The following is a 14,449-nucleotide window of genomic DNA, read 5'->3' on the forward strand; positions in this document are numbered from 1 at the left end:
AAAAAATTAGAGTGATTCAATCACGCATATATGTGTTCTAAGCCTGTCAAAAAAATTTCATAGTGATTCAATCATGCATATTTGTCTTCTAACATTGTCAAAAAACAATTATAGTGTTTAAATCATGCATATATGTGTTCTAATACAGTAAAAAAAAATCATGTTATTTAATCATGCATGTAGGTGTTCTAAGGCTGTCAAAAAGCTTTATAGTGATTCTATAAAGCATATAGGTGTTCAAAGGGTGGCAAAAAAAAATATATTGATTCAATCATGCATATATGTGTTCTAAGGTAGTCAAAAAAAATTTAAAGTCTTTCAATCATGCATATATGTGTTTTAATGCTGTAAAAAAAAATCATAGTGACTCAATCATGCATATATTTGTTCTAACATTGTCAAAAAAATCATAGTGATTAAATCATGCATATATGTGTTCTAAGGCTGTCAAAAAATATTCATAGTGATTCAATCATGCATATATGTGTTATGAGGCTGTCAAAAAGTTTTTATAGTGATTCCATCTTGCATATATGTGTTCTAAGGTTCTAAAAAAAATTTATAGTGATTCAATCTTACATATATGTGTTCTAATGTTGTCAAAAAATACAGTAATTCAGTCATGCACATAGGTGTTCTAACGCTGTTAAAAAAAATCATAGTGACTCAATCATGCATATATCTATTCTAATGTTGTCAAAAAAAATTCATAGTAATTCAATGATGGATATATGTGTTGTAAGGCTGTCAAAAAAAAATCATAGTGATTCAATCATGCATATTTGTTTTTTAAGGCTGTCAAAAAAATCATAGTGATTCAATCATGCATAGTGAATCAAACTTGCATATATTTGTTCCAAGATTGTCAAAAAAAATTATAGTGATTCAATCATTCCTATATGTGTTCTAATGCTTCCAAAAAAAATTTATAGTGATTCAATCTTGCATATATGTGTTCTAAGGTTTCAAAAAAAAAACTTATTGTGATTCAATCCTGCATATATGTTTTTTTATGTTGTAAAAAAAAATTGTAGTGATTCAATCACTTATATAGGTGTTCTATGGTTGTAAAAAAAAAATCATGGTAACTCAATCATGCATATATCTATTCTAACATTGTCAAAAAAAAATCATAGTAATTCAATCATGCATATATGTGTTCTAAGGTTGTCAAACAAATTTCATAGTGATTCAATCATGCATATATGTGTTCTAAGGCTGTCAAAAAAATTTTATAGTGATTCAATCATGCATATATGTGTTCTAACGCTGTAAAAAAAAATTATAGTGATTCAAACTTGCATATATTTGTTCTAAGGTTGTCAAAAAAAAATTATTGTGATTCAATCATGCCTATATACGTTCTAATGCTGCCAAAAAAAATTTACAGTGATTCAATCACGCGTATATGTGTTCTAAGGATGTTAGAAAAAATTATAGTGATTCAACCCTGCGTATATATGTTATAAGGCTGTCAAAAAAATCATAATGACTCAATCATGCATATATGTGTTCTAAGTTTGAGAAAAAAAATTACAGTAGTTCAATCATGCATATATGCATTCTATGGTTGTCAAAAAAAATTATATTGATTCAATCATGCATATAACTATTTGAAGGTTGTCAAGAAAAAAAATTAGTGATTCAATCATGCATATATATGTTCTAATGCAGTCTGAAAAATTTCATAGTGATTTAACCACTCATATATGTGTCCTAAGATTGTCAAAAAAAATAACAATGTTTCAATCATGCATATATGTGTTTTAAGGTTGTCAAAAAAAAATTATAGTGATTCAATCATGTATATATGTGTTCTAAAGTTGCCAAGAAAATTTCATAATGAGTCAATCATGCATATATGTGTTCTAAAACTATCAAAAAAAATTCATAGTGATTCAATCATGCATATGTGTGTAGTAAGTATGTCCAAAAAAATTCATAGTGATTTAATCATGCATAAATGTGTTCTAAGGCTGTCAAAAAGCTTTATAGTGATTCTATCGTGCATATATTTGTTCTAAGGCTGTCAAATAAATTGATAGTGATTCAATCATGCATATATGTGTTCTAAGGCTATCAAAAAAAACTTAGTGATGCAATCATGCATATATGTGTTCTAATGCTGTCAAAAAAAATTCATAGTGATTCAATCATGAATATATGTGTACTAAGGCTGTTAAAAAATTTTATAGTGATTCAAAAATGAATATACGTGTTCTAATACGGTAAAAAAATTTATTGTTATTCAATCATGCATATATGTGTTCTAAGACAGTCAAAAAACTTTTATAGTGACTCAATCATGCATATATGTGTTCTAATGTGGTTAAAAATTTCATAGTGAATCAATCATGCATATATCTATTCTAAGGTTGTTAAAAAAAATTCATAGTGAATCAATCATGCATATATTTGTTCTAATGCGGTAAAAAAAATTTGTAGTGCTTCATTCATGCACACATGTGTTCTAAGGTTGTCACAAAAATTTCAATCATTTAATCATGTATATATGTGTTCTAAGGTAAAAAAAATTAATTGTAATTCAATCATGCATATATGTGTTCTAAGGCTGTCAAAAAAAAATCATTATGATTCAATCATGCATATATTTGTTCTAAGTTTGTCAAAAAAGATTTATAGTGATTCAATCAAGCATATATATAATCTAAGGTGTTCAAAAAAATTCATAGTGATTCAATCATGCATATATGCATTGTAAGGCTGCCAAAAAAAATTCATAGTTATTCAATCATGCATATATGTGTTCTAAGGCTGTCAAAAAAAAAACCATAGTGATTCAATCTTGTATATATGTGTTCTAAGGTCTCAAAAAATTTTATAGTGATTCAATCATTCATATATGCATTTTAATGTTGTCAAAAAAATGTATAGTGATTCAATCATGCATATATGTTTTCTAAGGCTCACAAAAAAAATCATAGTGACTCAATCATGCATATATTTGTTCTAGCATTGTCAAAGAAATTTCAAAATCATTAAATCATGGACATATGTGTTCTAAGGCGGTCAAAAAAAAATTATAGTGATTCAATCATGCATATATGTGTTCTAAGGTTGTAAAAAAAAAATTATAGTGATTCAATCATGCATATATGTGTTCTAATAGTGTCAAAAAAATTTATAGTTATTCAATCATGCATATATGTGTTCTAAGGTTCTAAAAAAAATCATAATGAGTCACTCATGCATATATGTGTTCTAAAACTATAAAAAAAAATTCATAGTGATTCAATCATACATTTATGTGTTCTAAGGCTATAAAAAAAACGTTTTAATCCAATCAGCATATATGTGTTCTAACATTGTTTAAAAAAAATCATAGTGATTCAATCATGCATATATGTGTTGTTACTCTGTCAAAAAAAATCATTGTGATTTAATCATGTATAAATGTGTTCTAAGGTTGTCAAAAAGCTTTATTGTGATTCTTTCGTGTACATATGTATTCTAAGGCTGGCAAAAAAAATTCATAGTGATTCAATCATGCATATATATGTTCTAAGGCTGTCAAAAAAAATCATTGTGATTTAATCATGCATATGTGTATTCTAAAGCTGTCAAAAAAAATGCATGGTGATTCAATCATGCGTATATGTGTTCTAAGGCTGTCAAAAAAAAAATATAGTGATGCAATCATGCGTATATCTGTTTTAATGTTGTCAAAAAAACTTCATAGTGATTCTATCATGCATATATGTGTAATATGGTTGTCAAAAAAATTTATAGTGATTTCATCATGCATATGCGCATTCTAATGTTGTAAAAAAAATTTATTGTCATTCAATCATGTATATATGTGTTCTAAGGTTATCAAAAAAAATTTATAATGAGTCATTCATGCATATATGTGTTCAAAAACTATGAAAAAAAATCCATATAGATTCAATCATGCATTTATGTGTTCTAAGGCTATCAAAAAAATTTCATAGTGATTCAATCCTGCATATATGTGCTCTTACATTGTCAAAAAAAATTCATAGTGATTCAATCATGCATATATGTATTGTAAGTCCGTCCAAAAAATTTCATAGTGATTTAATCATGCATAAATGTGTTCTAAGGTTGTCAAAAAGCTTTATAGTGATTCTATCCTGTATATATATGTTTTAAGGTTGGCAAAAAAAATTCATATTGATTCAATCTTGCATATATTTGTTTTAAGGCTGTCAAAAAAAATTCATAGTGATTCAGTCATGCATATATATGTTCTAAGGCTGTCAAAAAAAAGTTATTGTGACTCAATCATGCATAATTGTGTACTAATGCTGTCAAAAAATATTCATCGTGATTTAATCATGCATATATGAGTACAAAGGCTATCAAAAAAATTATAGGGATTCAATCATGCATATATGTGTTCTAATAATTTCAAAAAAAAATTTAATGTGATTCAATCATGCATATATGTGTTCTAAGACTGTTAAAAAACTTTGATAGTAACTTAATCATGCATATATGTGTTCTAATGTTGTCAAAATTTTCATAGTGAATCAATCATGCATATATGTGTTCTAAGGCTGTTAAAAAAATTCATAGTGATTGAATCATGCATATATATGTTCTAATACGGTAAAAAAAATTATAGTGATTCAATCATGCACACATGTGTTCTACGGTTGTCACAAAAATTTCAGTCATTTAATCATGCATATATGTGTTCTAAGGCTGTTAAAAAAATTTCATTATGACTCAATCACGCATATATTTGTTCTAAGGCTGTCAAAATAATTTCATTATGATTCAATCATGCATATATGTGTTCTAAGTTTGTCAAAAAAAAATCATAGTGATTCAATCATGCATATATATATTCTAAGGCGGTCAAAAAAATTTCATAGTGGTTCAATCATGCATATATGTGTTCTAAGGCTCTCAAAAAAAAATCATAGTGATTCAATCTTGTCTGTATTTGTTCTAAGGTTCTCAAAAAATATTATAGTGATTCAATCATTCATATATGCGTTCTAATGTTGTCAAAAAAAATGTTAGTGATTCAATCATGCATATATATGTTATAAGGCTAACAAAAAAATTTCATAGTGACTCAATCTTAGCATATATTTGTTCAAGCATTGTCAAAAAAAAATTATAATGATTCAATCATGCATATATGTGTTCTAAGGCTGTCAAAAAAATCAATAGTGGTTCAATCACGCATATATGTTTTCTAAGGCTGCCAAAAAAATTCATAGTGGTTCAATGTTGCATATATTTGTTCTAAGGATGTCAAAAGAAATTTATAGTGATTCAATCATGCCTGTATGTGTTCTAATGCTGTCAAAAAAATTTATAGTGATTGAATCATGCACATATGTGTTCTAAGGCAGTCAAAAAAAATTCATAATGATTAAATCAGGCATATATATGTTCTTAGGCTATTAAAAATATTTCATAGTCTTGCAATCATGCATATATGTGTTTCAAGGCTGTCAAAAATATTTCACAGTGATTCAATCATGCATATATGCATTCTAAGGTTGTCAAAAAAAATTATAGTGATTGAATCATGCATATCTCTGTTTTAAGGTTGTCAAAAAAAATTTAGTGATTCAATCATGCATATATATGTTCTAATGCTGTCAAAAAAAATTCATAGTGATTTAATGACGCATATATGTGTCCTAAGGTTTTCAAAAAAAATTACAGTGTTTCAATCATGCGTATATGTGTTATAATGCTATCAAAAAAATTTTGTAGTGATTCAATCATGAATATATGTGTTCTAAGGCTGTCAAAAAAAAAACAATCACTCAATCATGCATATATGTGTCTCAAGGCTATCAAAAAAAAATCATAGTGATTCAATTATGCATGTATGTGTTCTAAAGCTTTCAAAAAAGTTTCAATCTATTGCAATCATGCATATATGCATATATGGGTTCTAAGGCTATCCAAAAAAAATCATAGTTATTTAATCATGCATAAAGGTGTTCTAAGGCCGTCAAAAAGCTTTATAGTGATTCTATCGTGTATATATATATATATGTTCTAAGCCTACAAAATAAATCATAGTGATTCAATCATGCATATATGTGTTCTAATGTTGTCCAAACAATTTTGTAATGGTTCAATCATGCATATATATGTTGGAAGGCTGTCAAAAAAATTTATAGGGATTCAATCATACATATATGTGTTCTAATATTTTCAAAAAAAATTTATTGTGATTCAATCATGCATATATGTGTTTTAAGACTGTCAAAAAACTTTTATAATGACTCAATCATGCATATATGTGTTCTAATGTTGTCAAACATTTCATAGTGATTCAACCATGCATACATATATTTTAATGTGGTAAAAAAAACTTGTGATTCAATCTTGAATATATGTGTTCTAAGGTTATCACAAAAATTCAAAGTCATTTAATCATGTACATATGTGTTCTACGGTTGTTAAAAATAAATCATTGTGATTCAATCATGCATATATGTGTTCTAAGGCTGTCAAAAAAAATTCATTATGATTCAATCATGCATATATGTTTTGTTCTAAGTTTGTCAAAAAAAAATCATAGTGATTCAATCATGCATATATATTCTAAGGTTGTAAAAAAAAATTTATAGTGATTTTAATCATGCATATATGTGTTCTAAGGATGTCAAAAAGCTTTATTGTGATTCTATCATGCATATATGAGTTCAAAGGCTGGCAAAAAAAAATCATTTTCAATCATACATATATGTGTTCAAGGGCTGTCAAAAAAAAATCATAGTGACTCAATCATGCATATATTTGTGCTAAGGGTGTCAAAAAAATTTAAAGTGATTCAATCAGGAGTATATGTGTTCTAAGGTTTGTAAAAAAAATTTATACTGATTCAATTATGTATATATGTGTTCTAATGCTATCAATAAAATTTCATAGTAATTCAATCATGCATATATGTTTTTAAGGCAGTGAAAAAAATTTTATAGTGAATAAATCTCGCATAAATATGTTCTAAGGCTGTCAAAAATATTTCATAATGATTTAATCAAGTATATATGTGTTCTAAGGCTATCAAAAAAATTTCATAGTAATTGATTCATGCATATATATGTTCTAATGCGGTCAAAAAAAATTGTAGTGATTTAATCATGCAAATATGTATTCTAAGGTTGTCCAAAAATTTCATAGTCATTTAATCATGCATTTATGTGTTCAAAGGCTGTTGAAAAAATTTTATTATGTTTCATTCATGCATATATGTGTTCTAAGTATGTCAAAAAAAAATCATAGTGATTCAATCATGCATATATATGTTATAAGGCTGTCGAAAGAATTTCATATTGATTCAATCATGCATATATGTGTTCTAAGGCAGTCAAAAAAATTTCATAGTGATTCAATCATGCATATATGTGTTCTAAGGCAGTCAAAAAAAACTTATAGTGACTCAATCATGCATATATGTGTTCTAATGTTGTCGAAAAAAATTCAAAGTGATTCGATCATGCAAATATTTCTTCTAAGGTTGTCAAAAAAATTTTATAGTGATTCAATCATGCATATATGTATTCTAAGTTTGTCAAAAAAAATTCATAGTGATTCAATCATTCATATATGTGTTCTAATGCTGTCAAACAAATTTCATTGTGATTCAATCATGCATATATGTGTTCTAATGCTGTCAAAAAATTTTGTAGTAATTCAGTCTTGCATATATGTGTTCTAATGCTGTCAAAAAAAATTATAGTGATTCAATCATGCATATATGTGTTCTAATGCTGTCAATGTGATTCATCAATGCATATATGTGTTCCAAGGCTGTCAAAAAAAATCATTATGATTCAATCATGCATATATGTGTTCTAAGTTTGTCAAAAAAAAATCATAGTGATTCAATCATTCATATATGTGTTTAAGGCTGTCAAAAAAAATTCTTTATGATTCAATTCATGCATATATGTGTTCTAAGGCTGTAAAAAAAATTACATAGTGTTTAATGAAGCATATATGTGTTCTAAGGATGTGTAAACACCCCAAATTTTGACGCACCTTCTTGTCCTCGCCCTCAATCGGCACACTTCAGTTCTCCGGAAGCAATGAAGGGTAAAATGGTCATTTTCCGAGATTAAACCTTGCAGAAAGTCCAAAACTTCATTCTTGAGCCTCAAAATTTCCATATTTAGGTTCAGAGACATCTTCAAGTGGCAAAATTTCAAAATCCTCTTTCTGGACAAAAAAAAAAGTTAGAATTGCCAAGTCCGAGCTCATAGTGACATTTCACTGAAACATGTCTTTGCATCGCATTGCATGAACACTTTGCATCATTTCATTGCGTAGCATGTCAGTTTGAGATCCAGAACTCCTGATTTTCAAAATTGTCAATCCAGATTTGATTTTTAAACTTTTCAAATTGATTTTTAAAACCCTGGGTATTCAAAATTACCAAATTTTCCCATTTTACCCCCAGGACTTTGAATTACAAAAATTTTCTCAATAAAAACAATCTGGATATTTGGATATTGATTTTAAAGATTTTATCCCAAAACTTTTTTTTGCAAAAGATTTTAAATCTCTTTACAAATTCTTTTTTTTTACATTTATCCATATTTTGCTTTGAAAAAACCAATTTTTCCAAATTCTTGAAAATAAATAATATTTTATCTCGTATCTTCAAAAAAAATGGAGCGGGACCCGCCTTTGAACTAGCACCATAATCAGATTCCCAGATAAATTTCCTATTCTCAAGCAGGACCCACCCGAAGTTCATTTTGCAAATTTTTCTTTTTAATTTCTCAATATTTATTTATTTATATTTTAGTTAGTGGGCCCACACACATGTGGCACCCCATTTTAAAATAAAGGATTTTATAAAACAAAATAAAGCTTTATTTTCAACAAATTTTTTTTTTTAAGATGGCTGAGGTGGCATCTCCCATTTATTATTACCATTAATTTTTTTTTTTGATATCACTATTCATTCTTTTTAGAAACAATTTTTAAAAATGCTTAGTTATCTAAGACTTAGGTCAACAAACCCAAAATGATTTTAAAAAAAAACCTAAGATTTTGTCCAGCTTCTAAAACGGCGAGTTTTCAAAATTCAGTTACAAAAATTTCAAAAGTTTTCAAAAAAAAAAATTGTAACGGAAGGGAGAACTGCGTTTTCTTGTGAGAAGGGAAAGTTTTAAAAGAAAGGGGGACAGGGCATTCAGGGAGAGAGGGATTTTTGAATTGGAGATTTCGGTTTTTGCAGGAGGCTCTCAAGGTGGAAAGGAGGCGGTTTTCACCTTCTTCAGCCAACCATTTGCTATCGAGATCCCTCTTCAGCCACTACAGCCCAACCGCAGGTTGCTCACCATCTCCAACCTACCAACAAGAGCCCATCCTTCTCCTTCAACGGTTCCTTCCACCTTTCTTCAATCCCAGCCGCAGGATTTACACGCAGGATACAGGAGATCCAGCCTCTGCATCTTTTCAGCACAGCAAAAGAACCGGCCAGCCATCGTTTTCCACCTTTTCTTCAGTCACTATAGCCCAGCCGCAGGTTGCTCACCATCTCCAACCTACCAACAAGAACCCATCCTTCTCCTTCAACGTTTTCCCCTTCTTCAGCCCAGCCGATTGCCATCCACACTTCAGCCGCAGACCATCCAGCGTGAACAGGTCGCCCCTTTCCTTCAACCTAGCGTGTCCATCCCACAGCTGCTGCAGCTACCTTCTTCATTCCAGCCATCCCAGGACCTCCAACAACGGTTGCCATCTCCCTGCTTTCAGCCCAGCAGCAGAAGAAAGACAGCAGGCTGCCCATTTCTTTCATCCCACCCACAGGTATTCTTCCTTTTCCTTCAGCTCAATAGAAGAGGATCGACCTCTCTATCGCTGGTTGTAGGTCGATTGTTGCAGGGGAACTATAAACATAGTATGTCCCAAGTTTTTTTATCCATTGTTGTTCATTGTATTTACCCTGTTTTATATCCTTTTGATTCTCTTATTAATTTCCTGTGTGTTGTTTTACAGCATAGTATGTCCCAAGTTTTTTTTTTTTATATCCATTGTTGTTCATTGTATTTACCCAGTTTTACATCCTTTTGATTCTCTTATTAATTTCCTGTGTGTTGTTTTACAGCATAGTATGTCCCAAGTTTTTATATTATCTCCTGTTGTTCATTGTACTTCCCATTTGCTTCCATTTTAGCATGATTTATGTTTCTTTTCCTGTTATGCTTTTAAGTTATTCATTACTGTCATTCCCTGTTTTCATTGATGGTATAAATCTTACTTCCTATATCTTCCAAACCAGCTTTTTGATTTGTCTATCCTAACTTCTCAAAATGTCATTTTATCACTTTCATATAAAATCATCATAAGATCTATTAGTCGTTTTGGATGTTGTTAGAGGCACGATCCATTCCTGTACCATATATCCAAAGGCAACTTCTTCAGTCATTTACAGCATAGCTACCTTAAAATTTGTTGTCAAAGGGTTGCATTTGCACAACAGCACCTACGTTTTATTCTTTTGCTGTGTCAACATCCTATTCCACTATAACTCATCCACTTTCTGCAGGAGTGCAGTCTTGATAAACAACCACCTTCATGAACAGATATATCCAGATCCGTTCATGATCTCTATGCCATCTTTTGCATGCTTCATTATTGATATATAGGGAAGCTCCATACCCATTTTTATCGAAAATTATCTTGTAGTTTGGGAAATACGGCTGTGTAAAATCCCCTACAGAAACTGTATATACCTGTATTTTTTTATTTTACCCATTATATGGAATTTTTCTTTATATGTATATTTTCTTATTATAGGTATATATATATCGATATCCATTGTATGTCTACCTATATATATACGTATATATGTATATATATATATATGTATATATATGTATATATATATATATATATATATATATATATATATATATATATATATATATATATATATATATATTTATATATATATATATGTATATATATATTCATATATATATATATATATCCCTTCATGAGTCTTTGCTATTACATGTATTTTTCTTTTCTCTTACTCTTGTAAATACATCATCATTTGATTTATGAAATTTTGTTTAGCTTGATGGTAAAATTCTTGTTTTATGAAGTAATAGCTGGAATCTCATCATTTGATGCTACAATTTCTGTTTTATGAAGCTATGGGCTGGAATATCATCATTTGATTTATGAGCTTGATGTTCAAAATTCTTGTTTTATGAAGTTATGGCTGGAACTTCATAATTTGATTTATGAGCTTGATGTTCAAATTCCTGTTTTATGAAGTTATGTTGGAACACCATCATTTGATTTATGAGATTTTGTCTAGCTTGCTGTTAAAATCCATGTTTTATGAAGCTATGGCTGGAACATCACCCTTGGTTTTATGAGATTTTATTTAGCTTAGTGCTAAATTCTTGTTATATTGTTATAATATCACCCCATTTGCAGCACCAATTATACATATTATTTCATCATTTTTCACGACATTTTCACCTATTCACCAAGCTTTTCGTATCCTTTTCATGATATCCTTGAAATAGCCCATGATGCTTCCACAACCCATTTCCTGCATATATTCATTTCCTGCTGCAAGTGCGCAGTCTTGATATTTGGCCATATTCATGAACGGATATCTCTATATCTAATCGTGATCTCCCAACCATCTTTGGCGTGCTTCATTATGAATATATAGGGAGGCTCCGTACCCATTTTTACTGAAAATTGCATTATAATTTGAGAAGTATGGTTGTGTGAAATCACCTACAGAAACTGTATATACCTGTAATTTCTGGTTTTACCCATTATACGTAATTTCCATTAGTATGTACATATTTTCTCATTATATGTATATATATATATCTATATATATATATATATGTATATCTATATATATTTATCTATATGTATACATATATATATATGTATATATATATATATACATAGATATATACTTATATATATATATATATATATATATATATATATATATATATATATCTTCATGTGCTCTTATTTCCATGTATTGAACATTCATATATTTTCTCATATAGTTACACATCTATCGTTACATGACATTTAACACCTATTTTAGCATTTTGATATATGTATATATCTCTTCGTTGTATATATTATATATATGTCCATTTCCTTGTTTATTTTGTACTAACTCTCATTTTGCAGGAAAATCTAGAAGATGCAGATTCCTTGGCTCCATTTCAATTTTCTTTTACTTTATGTTATGCAATGTAATAATCCAATGTAAACCTTGGAATAAGATTTACTTTTACTGCTTAGATTAGGCCGCATCTCATATAGTTTTATTTCAGTAATATCCTGATTCTATGATGCATATATCTCAATTTTCCAAATTCACCATGGATGAACACGAATGGCACATGCACCAACTCTTAGAGAGTTGATGAACTCGGTGGAGTCCATATTTACGGCCCTAGTCGGAGTATGGACGAGACCCAGATCCATCATCTCTCTACCAGTCACATTGAGCCTACACTCTTAGGCTATCTTGAAAATGCACCTCATATTTCCAATGTTTTCAACATATTGTGAATTAACTTAAATAAACCCTGAATATATTCATGGCCACAGTCAGAATATATGAAGGATTTACTTTGGCTTAATCCACATTTTTCCAACCAATTTTTCAGAAATCTTTTCAAAGTGCATTCATTCATTCAAATCATTTGCATCATTCGTTTTCTCATGATTTTCTCAAAAGATTTTCACTTCATGGAATCAATTTTCTCAAGAAATTATGATGATATTCGGAGTTGGATTTTCCAAATCAAAGTTTTTCTATGATTTTCCTGGGAAATGTTATTTTCTCAAGATTCTTTTCAAAAGGAATTTCTCATCTTTCTCAAGAATCAAAGTTGATTTTCAGACATTTCAAAAACAAGATTCTCAGGATTTCAATTTCCTAAGTTTTGAATTTCCTTCTTCAATGATTTTCCCTACAAAATTTTCTATCATTTTCCTAAGAAAATTCTCAAAGTCTCAGTTTTCCCAATAAGTACTTCCTTTTTTTTTCAAATGTTCATATTTTCTCAAGAATTCTTACAGTTTTTCTGAGATTCTTATTTCCTCATAATTTTCCAAGTCTTTATAAGCTTTCTCAAGATTTTCTTGAGATTCTCATCTCTTCAAGATTTTCCAAATCTTTATAAACTTTCTCAAGATTTCAAACCTTCTTCGTCTGAGATTCCTGAGAGATTGATTTCCATCTTTTCCTGAGAAATGTTTTTCAACTCCAAATATTTTCTAAGCATACATCATAGTTTTCCAATTTACATTTTTACCAAATCTCATAACACATGCCTGAATTCTCTGTGCATTTAGGGTAGAACATAATTTCAATGATTTTACTAAGTCAAGCATAATTTTGGTCCTTGGTTCGATTACCCCTGTTAAAGGCGGCAGAAACGGTCGAACCTCGTACCGACAGGTCGAGCCCCATCCCACGGATTTTCCCGCAAATTTTCAAAACGGAGGCGAGTATTTCAAAAACAATTTCCAAAATCCGGTCAAGTTTGAAGCGCGAAAGCATTTCCCTCTCTCTTCCGCAAGGAAGGAAGACGGGGAAAAATTTTGCGACGATAACAGGATGTCAAAAAGCTTTATAGTGATTCTATCATGCAAATATGTGTTATAAGGCTGACAAAAAAAATTTATAGTGATTCAATCATGCATATATGTGTTCTAAGGCTGTCAAAAAAAACTTATAGTAATTCAATCATGCATATATGTATTCTAATGTTGTCAAAAAAAATTGTATAGTGATTCAATCATGTATAAATAAGTTCTAAGGTTGTCAAAAAAAATTTATAGTGATTCAATCATGTATATATGTGTTCTAATGATTTCAAAAAAAAATTATAGTGATTAAATAATGCATATATATGTTCTAATGCGGAAAAAAAAAATTAGTCATTCAATCATGTGTATATGTGTTCTAAGGTTGTCAAAAAAAATCCGTAGTCATTTAATCTTGTATATATATATGTTTTAAGGCTGTTAAAAAATTGCATTATGATCCAATCATGCATATATAAATTCTAAGGCTGTCAAAAAAATTTCATTATGATTCAATCATGCATATATGGGTTCTAAGTTTATCAAAAAAAAAATCATAGTGATTCAATGATGCGTATATGTGTTCTAAGGCTGTAAAAAAATCATTGTGATTCAATCATGCATGTATGTTTTCTAAGGTTCTCAAAAAATTTTACAGTGATTCAATCTTGCATATATGTCTTCTAAGGTTCTCAAAAATACTTTATAGTGATTCCATCATGCATATATGTGTTCTAATGTTGTAAAAAAAAAAATTGTAGTGATTCAGTCATGCATATATGTGTTCTAAGGATATAAAAAAAATCATAGTCACTCAATCATGCAAATATTTGTTCTAATGTTGTCAAAAAAATTTCATAGTGATTTAATCAGTCATATGTGT

The sequence above is a fragment of the Nuphar pumila genome, chromosome 3, assembly GCF_984573655.1.
Source record: "Nuphar pumila chromosome 3, dmNupPumi1.hap1.1, whole genome shotgun sequence".
Classification (NCBI taxonomy): domain Eukaryota; kingdom Viridiplantae; phylum Streptophyta; class Magnoliopsida; order Nymphaeales; family Nymphaeaceae; genus Nuphar; species Nuphar pumila.